This window comes from Condylura cristata, unplaced genomic scaffold (genome assembly GCF_000260355.1).
Source record: "Condylura cristata isolate star-nosed mole 26May11 unplaced genomic scaffold, ConCri1.0 scaffold00001, whole genome shotgun sequence".
In the NCBI taxonomy this organism is placed as follows: Eukaryota; Metazoa; Chordata; class Mammalia; order Eulipotyphla; family Talpidae; genus Condylura; species Condylura cristata.
Genome location: NW_004567102.1, coordinates 37,242,766 through 37,254,345, shown reverse-complemented (window position 1 = coordinate 37,254,345; position 11,580 = coordinate 37,242,766).

Genomic DNA, 11,580 nt, shown 5'->3' with positions numbered 1-11,580 from the left:
AGAAACTCTGGCTTCCTATCATGAACATGGGCAACAATGTTTTAGCAATAAGTATCCTTCAAAGGAAAACAGAATTAATTGTGTATGTTTACAAAGAGGTACTCTATTCAGAAGTGAAAATAAAAACAGATATTTAAAAACAAAATGGGTAAGTCTTATGTACTTAATGCTGAGTAAAAATAAGCAATCTAAAATATAGTATTTAATAAATTCTGAAAACAGAATTTTTAATGATGATAAATATGTAGTAATGATTTGTTACAAAATAGCAAGGCACAATAGTATATTTTTCAGGGTACTAATTATTCTGACAGTTTAGACAATGATAGGAGAGGAGCACAAATACTATATTCTAAAAAGTATTAGAAATTGGGCCCTCCCTGGTGGCGCAGTGGGTTAAAGCACAGCAGTAAGAAGCTAAAGCCACTTTAGCATGAGTTCGATCCCCGCCTGCCCCGGAGGTGACCACATGGTGTGGCAGACCTCCCCCGACCCCCACTGCTCCCCTCGGCAGTGTACTTCCTCGATCTGATCTGCCTGTTCTGCTCCCCACTCTGTCTCTGGTGAAGACTCTCACTGCCCCTGCACCTCTGGTCTATACCCCAGTTCTGTATGAATAAATAAATCTTTTTTAAAAAAGTATTAGAAATCAATTGACTTAAGTATAGTTATATTCATGAGTATTTATTTTACTTCTTTTAATAATTTACTTACATACAACATATTTTTCTGTTCTAATAAGTGGAATCTGAACAAAACTAACTCTCCAACTCTGATTCAGGATAGCAGTGTAGCTGGCAGAATTAGCTCACAATGGAGATGGATATACTAAGCCCCCAAGGTTAATGGCAGTTTTTTTTTGTTTTGTTTTGTTAAAGAAAGTTTTATGGTAAAGTCACAACCTTCTTTCCTCTGTTCTCAACTCTCTTCTGATACTATTTAGTTTCCTGTGCACTGAGAGAGACTGTACTGGTCAGAAGAATCATAAGTATGCAGTTTTCATTATTGATTGTAAGTTCAGTTTTTATACATCAGTCTCTTGGGGGTTTGGTTACCATAAGACAGCATCTCTTGGGGAAGGTAGAGCAAGGACGCAATGACAAGCTGCCTCTTCTCATCACGCAGCTGGAAGGGTCAGACTCCAGCCCCGGTACTGTTATCCAAATATCTATTCTCCTTCTGCATCATGGATTTTCAACTTCTCAGATGGAATTTGAACATTTCCAAGCCATGTGGATCTGCTAAAGACCAAAAAGGTTTTTCGTATGTGTGATAATAGGAAAAAATCCTTCTGAGCCTATAGGTGAAATTAATACCTTATATAGTTGGTAGGATAGATGGATGTGTATTTAATTCATGTATTTCTATGAGTACCTACCTAGCAAGCTCTCCTAAGCTTTGAGCAACAAGGTTTCTGCTCTCAAGAAGAGTATGTTTTAGTAGGATGTAATAAATTATAAGTATTAAAAATGTGCTCTTAGGGCCCTCCCTGGTGGCGCAGCGGGTTAAAGCACTGCACTAAGAAGCTTAAGCCAATTCCGCATGAGTTCGATCCCCACCTGCCCTGGAGGAAAGCCACATGGCGCTGTAGACCTCTCCTGGCCTGCCCGCTGCTCCCCTCAGCAGTGTACTTCGTTGATCTGCCTATTCTGCTCCCCACTCTGTCACTGGTGAATCCTCTCACCCACCGCATCTCTGGCCTGTACCCCAGTTCTGTATGAATAAATAAATAAATCTTTTTTAAAAAATGTGCTCTTAGAGAAATTAGAAGAGAAACATGGCTAAATAGTTTTAAAAATCTGAGAAATATGAGATAGTTTTTTTAACAGTTTATTTTTACATCATTTTGTACATTTTTTTTCCCATCTCAATTGTAATCCCTGCGCGTTTCCAATCACCAAGTCATCCATGTGCCATCACCATAAGCCCGTGCACTATCCGCCCCACCCCCCCGTTTTTGATCTCATTCCCCACTCCGCCCCCACAAAATGTCTCTGGTATATGGCTATTCATTATTCTTGTTATTTTCTCGCCTGGTCCATTATACTCCTGCTATGAGTGAAACCATCTGCTATTTTTCTTTCTCTTTCTGGCTTATCTCACTAAGCATGACCTTTTCCAGCTCCATCCAAGTTGCTGCAAAAGACATGTGTTTCTCTTTTTTGGTTGCTGAATAATATTCCATTGTATATATGTACCACATCTTTTTAATCCAGTCATCTACTTTTGGGCATTTGGGCTGCTTCCATGTTTTTCCAACTGTAAATAAAGCAGCAATAAACATGGGGGTGCAGGTATCTTTTTCAATCAGTGTTTTTGTGTCTTTTGGGTAGATACCTAGGAGTGGGATTGCTGGGTCGTAGGGAAGCTCCATGTTTAGCAGTTTGAGGAACCTCCAAACAGTTTTCCATAGTGGTTGTACTAGTTTGCATTCCCACCAGCAGTGCAGGAGAGTTCCTTTTTCTCCACATCCTCGCCAATATTTTTTGTTGCTAGTTGTTTGAAGATGTGCCATTCTCACTGGGGTGAGGTGGTATGAGATAGTTTTTTTAATCATCCTGATGTGTCTTGAAGTGTCTTGAAGTTTACGTGTAGCTATCCACTTAATTTATTCACTTATATGTCCTCATTAAAAAAATGTTATACTATATGTAGTCAAAAATAGCAGTTCCCTCTACTGACCTTCTCTTCTGAATTTGCCACAAAGTAGGGAGTCTGTCAGTCATATAAAGGACAGCACTGTGTTCAGCTTCATCTCAACATGAGATAGTTTTAAGTTAACCATATAGGGAAAAAGGGACAGTCTATTAGTAGATTAATAGCATTACTACATATGACAACATACAAATCCAGGATATATTTGTAAGTGCTATATCCCTCTTGAAGTTAAACAAGATTTTATGACATTACCTGTCCTTGCAAAATAGATATTTATAATTGTGTATATGGATAGAGTAGCCAGTTTGAGCAAATATACACCAAATATTAATGATCATTTCTGGCTAAAGTACAATGGCTTTACAATCCTATTATATATACTTATGTATACCTTTCCATGCTCTCGAAATTTCCATAATAAATATATTTTTACTTTAAGGAAAAAAAATCGATGGCAGTATATCCAAATGAAAATAGTAATGATACCAATGACAGTGTTTATTGGCATGTAAAGATTTCGCCACTTACCTGCTTCTAGTAGTGGCGAGAATGCTCCCGTCTGATCCATATTCTCAAGACTCTTGCCTGGCTTAAGGACAGCTAACAAGTCCCACATTTTTCCTCCTGTCAGTGTGTCCTGTGGTCACTAGGTTGATATATGCTGCTTTCTCCTAAGAGCAGAGAGAGGCTCTGCTGCTTGTAGATTGTCTGACCTTTTGCAGGTCCCTGGGAGAACTGCCCTGACTGGGCAGGTTCTCTGGAGCTGCAGTGCCACCTTGAAGTTAAACTCCAGTGGTGGGCGGAGCGAACTCAGAATCTGAGCAAATCAAGAGAACCACATCTCATCGGACCCCCAGAAATGTGAATATTCTCACAATGATTTCACCCCCTCAGACACAGTGCCTCTTCCATTAAGTAATAGTTTGCAGTATAATTTTAACTAAAATGAAATAAAATTCATAGATAATATAATTTACCACACAAATGCTTTAAAAAAAATTAACATCATGCCTTAAATAAGTTAGAAAAAGAACCAAGAGGAAAGTAATTTATATCACATACTTACATATCATTATGTATAAGCTTGGGCATAGTGGTGGCATAGTTAAATTATACATAGAATCACTGGGAATGTGCTAGTTATAAATAGAGACCAATAAAGATATGTTGGCTTAGGACTTAAATGCCATAGTGATGCATTTTCTAAAATGTTTAGTTCTCAATTTACGTAGTGGTTATGTACCTAGAAAATTCAGTGTACATTAAAATTATGACCAAAATCTTTGGGTAGATTGGTGCATAAAATGTATTTAGTCGGTGGGCCTGTGGTAATAAAGATGCTCCATCATCATGAATGCCCAACAAAATATTTATAAATTGTATGGGGCACAGAGCAATTTTTAATTGTGTGAGATTGTCCTGCACACTGCAGCATCCCTAACACCCCAGCCACTCTCCCACTCTCCCAACGGAGTATCTTTTCTGCTCCAAATGCCTAAAGCCTTTGGTGGCTAGTCATAGTCTACCTACTGCTTTGAGGTAGTCTAATGTTTCCTGCCAGAGTGCCAGGTTGAGCTTCAGGTCACACTATAGGCCTCTGTTTGTAAGTCCTGTGTTTACTTAAAGGGCTCAGCATGCAATTGACATTTTCTTCCAATATTTGAAACACGCAAAGCTTTCACTCCAAATTTCCATTTCCAGAAATGTCTTTTAATTCATGCAACCGATATATACACAGATAACTTGTAAAATAATATACATCTTAACAGCAAATACCCCTGGGTAAAGAGTTGGGACCTGAGATGAGGATTTTGTGTCTTGGATTTTTTATTTTCTACCATATAGTTTTGTTGTTGTTGTTGTTATAATAAGCATGTCTCAATTTTATTGAAATAGTAGTTTTTAAATGCTATCTTTTACTAAAAAGTAACAGTAAAGGCTGAGAGTGAAATGATTATTTGAATATTGAATCCATGGCTCAATTCAGTGACCCAATCAATTGAGCACATTAGACCCAACATATTGCAGTGCCATTTAAAGGTGTTGTGTTGACATTGTATTGTCTTTGAATAATTTTTAATCAAACAAAGTTAAATATCCACATCTCATCTCGGTACACTTCAGTTCTCAGGGTTATTCTGACATTAACATTTCTCTGAGGTCTTTAGAGAAGAAATCAAAAGTCAGGAGCTTCCCTGGCAGAATATGTGAGGAGTTCTCTAAAGTTAGAACTTTAGAGCTGCTATGAAATCTGAGTACTACTATCATGTCATATTAAGTAGCATCTGGTCACATGTTTCACATACCATCTCAAGAGATTCATATTTAGTATTTAGGGGATTCTAAGAGATAAAAATATTTTTGAGAAGGCTTTTTATTCTACTTTCATTCTGTTTCTTTTTTCCTTTCCTCTATATCCCACCCATCCTTATTCTCAAAAATATCTAATAAATGTAGAAAAGAACTAGTGAAGGGTAAAAGGCCTCCACTGAAAAAATGACAGAGGAGAGGATTTTTCAGAGTATTGGAGGTAAAACTTTCACCTTGGGATTCTCTTCATAACGGATCATGATGAAAAACTTCCAGAACTGAATTTTTTCTTTTTAAGTATTTTATTTACTTATGAATACAGAAATGGGGTACACGCCAGAGGTGCAGGGTGTCAAGGAGATTAATCAGGAACAGAATGGGGAGCAGAACAGGCAGATCTACAAAGTACACAGCTGAGGGGAGCAGTGGGTGAGAGAGAAGAGGTCTGCCGCACCATGTGGGTCACCTTCGGGCTGGGGATCGAACTTGCACTGATGGCTTGGCTCCAACCGCTGCTCCACCAGGAAGGGGCAATTAATTTTTTTCTAGTGGCATTTACTGATGATTCTTTTTCCCTTTATATGTTATTTGATAACTTTAAGACTACAAAACTGTCACATGACATTTTTTCTAGACTGTTGTGCTGATACATAAGAGCTTCTAAATTAACTTTTTGCATGGGATTTCTATCCTTAAGGAGTTCTTCTGATGCTTCAGAACTGCACAATAAAATTACCCTAATTTTATTCAATATATAGGGAGAGTATGAGTGATTTAGCTTTACCTCACAGCAGCCAATTTTAAGTTTTTAAGGAATATTAGTCACACATTATTCAGATTTTTGTATGTATAAGCAAAGCAGTCAACAGTCTGTAGCACTGATTAGTACTGAGGACAGGGCCAGCAGCTGAGGGTGGCATGCCATCATGTCTCCACCATGTAGAACCATCCATTGCATATGTTCAGAATTCTTGCTTTAGAGTCTTCAATGTGGTTATTAGTGCATTACATCCTCTTCTCTAAGGCTTATATACACAATCAATGCCATGTAAGTTCTGTGATTCATTATTGTTCTTTGCTGAAATAAGCAGAATAATCAAAATATTCTAAGTAATCTAATACAACTGAGAAGTTAGGGAACCATTACCTCAGATAAATAATTAATGATAATGAAATCTTTCATTGAATTTTTCTTGAAGCTTTCTCCAATGTGTTTCTACTTGTATTCCTGATGCTCTCCAAGACTGGGTTTAAGAACTTAAATAGACTAGTATTATTCCCATCACACAGAATAGAAAATTGAGGTCTAGAAATGGTAAGTAATAGTCTGGGTCAAAAGTGCCATTGCTGGAGGGTAAATCATTATTTTTGATGTTCTGCACCCAAATCTCCTCTGCATCCAATCTAAATCAATAGTCCTTTAACCAGAAAATAAGAAACATTATGACACTTTCAATTCTTCAATGCTGTTGAAATAACAGAGTCCGGATGTACCTGTTTCTTTACCATGTTTTGGATACAACAGACAAAACAATGAACCCACAGACTAATCATACACCCCATTGGCTTTTGCCAATTCTCATTTTTACTGGCAGCTGCATTTCAAGGAAAAGCTACTAAACTGCAGGGAGTAGATAATGGAGACTTCTCAAGGTATCAGTACATCCAGACCCCTGTGTAAAGCAGATAATCGACGGCATCTGTTTAGAATGGGAGAGAGAGCAAAGAAGTCACAGCTGAGCCCCAAGAAAACCTGAAAATGTGAGCACTTTGTTTATGCATCAGGCGCTCCCCCACCCTGGTTTGAGAATTAAAGAGGCCCCAGCCATACTGGGGTCCTTTCCATATAGTTAATACAGATGTGCTTACAATGAAACAGTAGAGATGGGAGGAATAAAGGCAGTTATCGTTTATTAAGAGCCTATAAACCAGCACCAGCAAGGGAGCTCTACATTCATTTCATATGATCCTCAATGTGTAAGGTAGATGGTCATCTCTTTTTCTTTTTTTGAATTCATACCTGAAGTTGAAAAAAATCATGAACACGAGAGTGAGAGTTTACTCAGAAGGCTGGTCAAGTTGCTATTTAAGAAGTACATGTCTTTTTAGCACTAATTTTCAATTATTTGCACACTTTCACATTATAATCCTGCTGCTTGCCTTATTTTTAAATAAAATGTTTAGATATAGAGTGTTTGTAGCCTTTTTAATTATAGAGTTTTGATGACTATTTTGCAAGAATTTAATCAAAGGGGAACAAAAGCTTTATTAACCTGTTTTCTCACTCTCCTTTATTTGCAATATGTGCTTGTTTATTATCTGTTAGAACATACTCCTCATCTGGTTTGAAATGAAAGGATGATCCATCTCCTCATTACCGATCCTCTGCTTGGTGATGAAAAACAAAACAAAACATATGAACAAAGGAAAAATGCCTTACTGTCATTTCTCAGCCTTCCTTGCTGCTGCTCAGCTGGGATGTTAAAGAGTAGGGTTTAATGAAAGAAGGTGAGAAGGTGAAAAAAAAAAAAGCCCTAATGAGCATGTGTTTAGTTGTATGGAAGGATCACGGAGAAGCAGCAGTGGTTTTCTTTGTGCCTAACACACCGCAGTGTCCCCCAAGGTCAAAGAAGCCCATCGTCCTTCCTCATCCATTCACTCCCCATCCTGGCAACCAGCTTCTCTGTCTAGAACAGATTTCAAGAAGTTTATTTTCTGATGGGGGAGTGAAAAAGAATCTCATTTCCCATCACCAGCTTGTGGCTCTTGAGAAACATGCAGAAGAGGTGTAGAGATCTTAGGTTGTTTGCCTCACTAGTGGAGCACTCAGGAGCAAGCACGGCAGACTGTGAGCGAACTCTGGGGCGACAGAGACCCAGGATTGCTGATACTTACCCTGAACGAAGACGCGAATTCCCATCAAGCCACGCAGCACCACTGAAAAACAAAATGCTTTAATGCTTCAAAGGAGAGCCAATAATAGCTATCAAAATTCTAAAGCAGTGCTCTGAATTAGAATGAAATCTTGTAGTCATAATATCACTCTGAAAATGTCGTCAATCAGCAAGCGTTCCAGCCCTGTGGTGTGAGCATCACCAAAAATACCAAATCAAACAGGAGGACCAAACTTGGACAGAACTCTGAAAACTCTAAAAGAAAGATGTTTTTTACTTTACCAGTTTCCAAACCGGAAAATCATTACTCATCATGCCCAACAGACTATTTCATGGGGAGGGAAAGAAAGGCACAGCCCACTATAACAAAAAGAAAGAAAGAAAGAAACCTTGAAGTATCTATCATTCCTGTCGGATCAACAACTCTCTTAGAGGCAGGACATACTTCTCTAATATCCTATGTCCAGTATAACCATAAACAATTTGACAGGAGTAAATTGAGATCTTTCTTTGAAGTTGAAATACACAGCCTTAACTGTGCTCTCATCTCTACATTTCACTGAGTGAATAACCTAAATTACACAGAACGGCAGTAAATTGGCTCATCATAGCCCTTTCTAATTTTAAAAGGATAAAGAACAACAACAAAAAACTGACAGCTTAGCGTGTACTGTATAGGCACTAGTGAAGCCTGTTAAGGGGCTGCCCAGTCTCTTCCCAAGAAGGTCATGAGCTCAAATTCAGTCTAGGTTCATTATGACCAAGGGCCAGTCAATGTCTTATGTTAAATGTACCTATGCCCTCAACATAATGTTCTTAATAGGAATGCTGACAGCTTGCATTTGTCACTTTTGCTGACTCTCTTGAGTGGATGGCCTTGCACATGTGGAAATGCCATCATTTCCTCCCTTATAAAGGTGATCCTGGAAAAACATGCATCTTTCTTGCACAATGCTTCCCTGCTAGCTGTGAAGAAAAAGTGGAGCAAGAAGGTCTTTGACTGTCAAACACCTTGATGAGCCCAGAGCAGACTTTAAATTTTAAAGACATACAAGCGTGTCCACAAGAACAACATTTTCCAAACAATATAATAACTCTGTCAGCTTCAAAAAGCATTCGCTTGTGGTGATAAAATGCCAGGTCACAAGTTATATTTTGACTCCATTACTGAGCATTATCCTTGAGTTCAAAATGAAAAGTCAGTACAATTTACCAGCTGTTGGGCTATCGCTCCCCTCACATGCCATCCCAATGACAACAGAACAACAGGCTGAACAATTACAGTGGCTAGAGTCACTACTTGATTAGATTCTTAATGACTGGCTCTGCCCACAGGTCACTTTGGCCAGTCAAACAACAAATAGACTTTGTACTATTTAGACTCTAGGTTCCTGCTTGGGATTTTATGGAATTCACTGTAGAGATTCACTATCAATCAAACGATATTTGGGGTGACAAGAGACATAGCATATAGGTAAGTTTTCTCTCTTTATGAAAAAAAAAAAAGTTGGTGTGATTAAGATATGAGATTTCCATGGCTCAACTTTCATAGGTTGTAAATGGCTCCCACTTTTTGACCTGTGAGGCGCAGAGCACCATTGATTGAGGAATACCCTATGATGGGCACCCTCAGGATGGACCAGTGCTGAGTAGCTGAGTGATGCTAAGCAACTCTGCCCCTCACCGCATAGCACAGATGCTAAACAACTCCGCTCCGCAATAGCACAAATCAACTTGCTTCAGGAAGGGTGGCAGCACCCATGAAATTCTGTTGAGGGATGGTGTTCCAGAGCCCAGTTTCTCAGTTTTTCCTGGGGCTGAAGGATGTCCACATCACAGGGAGAGAAAGCACTACTGGGTCCTTTCTGTTCATTACTTACAATCATTTGAACTGGTGCTGCCAGGAAACAGGGTTATTTCTAATCTAGTCATTGGTTACTTTGATAATTAGAGTGTGGGGGTTACTGAGAATACAAAGTTGTGGGGGACATGCTCCTGTCAAGGGTGTGGTGAAAGTAAAATCTAACAGCCCTTACAAAAAGAAGAAGGAGAAGGAGAAGAAGAAAAGGTAACATGCTGAAACCTTCCCAGACCACACCTAAACTGGATCTAGTCCTCTGAAAATGAGCAGCTGGTCTGAAGGGGACTTCTTACCAGGAATAGGGCCTGCCCTTAGAGCATCAGGTTTAATAGCCAGTGCTAAACCCCTGCATCTGTCCAACTACCATCAGCCATTTCTCCATTACGGCTTTATTTACAATCTATCCCATCTACATGAAAGATGAAATTCCATCTACTGAAACGAAATTAGTCATCTCTGGACTCAAACTCAAGCGGCCATTTCCCTGGTGGAGAAATGGGAGATACATTCTTTTTTTAAAACCACAGGAAGGATTTTCAAGAACTTAGGTACGCTCAGTAGGAAACCCCTCAAAGATTTGGCCTGCTGTTTCCAGGAGGCATTTATAGCATTCCCTCTTCCAAGGCACTGACACCATAAGCCTAGAGCTTCCTACCCACCAACCTTTCTCCCTTTCTTGAAAGCTCCCTTCTCCAATATTCACTATGTAAACCAAAGTTAGGGTTCAGATTTGTTACGACTGTGTTGTGTTCTGGTATGAGGCAGAGGACAGTGGGTATCAGTACGGGGTTGCGGGTGGGTGTGGCATAAGGACTGGGCAGAGTTTGCCCTGTCCTAAAAGGCGTCATAAAAGGAACGTTGAGACAACCACAGAGATGAGAGTTGGGAACCGAACCAAGTGCTTTCGGGGTGAGCTCTTGCGGGCAGAGTGACTTGGCTCCATCAGGTGCAGTTCTCTCCAGCCCCAACTAGGGAGATAAAGATGTCTCAATAACCTCGACTTCAGCCTCCAAGACCCTGACAGAGCCCCAGGGGGAGGGGAAGCTCCTTTTCTGCAGAGGCGGCGGCCGGGCTTGTTTGTAGGTTTGCAATTCACCATGATAAATGTAAAGACCAATTAAGGTTTGATCCGTGCACACGGGAGGCAGACGGCGGCTGATAGTGGAACCAATTAACGAGCATGTCCCCTAATTCCCGCCGCGGCCGCCGGGCGCACGCGGATCCCCAGGCGCCTGGGCTGCTGCCCCCAGGCTCGCGCGTCTTCAGTGCAGCCCTGGAGGGGAGCGTCCTTCTCCAGCGAGAAGGTGTGGGGCGCGGGCTCCCGGGGCGTCTGGGAAGGGGGCGCGCGGGGCACGAAGGCGCCGAGCCAACCACCTACGGAGCCCAACTGTTTGCAGCCGGGGCCGGGCGGGTAGGGCGGACGGGAGTGGTCCGCTCAGGGAGGGGACGACGGGGGCTGGAGGGGGCGCCGAGCGCACTCCAGGCGGTGCCCCGAAGGCGGCGGACAGGTGGCCGCACGGCCTCCCCCAGGTAGCAAACGGCTCGGCGGCTGCGCGGCGCGGTGCTATGGCTTCGCCCGATCCCCGGCCAGGTTAGCTGCAGCCGCCGCCGCGGGGGCGCCTAGGGGTAACCCGAGAGCAACCCCAGGCCGCATCCCGTCCCAGAGCCCCTAGGCCTCTTCCCGCTAGTCCCCCTTTCCCTTCCGGCTCTGCCCGCTGCCCCAGACGTGACCCTCGCGCAAGGTGCTGGCGCTGCGCACAGACAGGGCGCGCGTGATTAATGGGCATGAGGTCGGGGTGGGCAGGCTCTAGCCCCTTCTGTACCGCCAGGGCGTGAGGGCATCCGGGGGGACAGCCG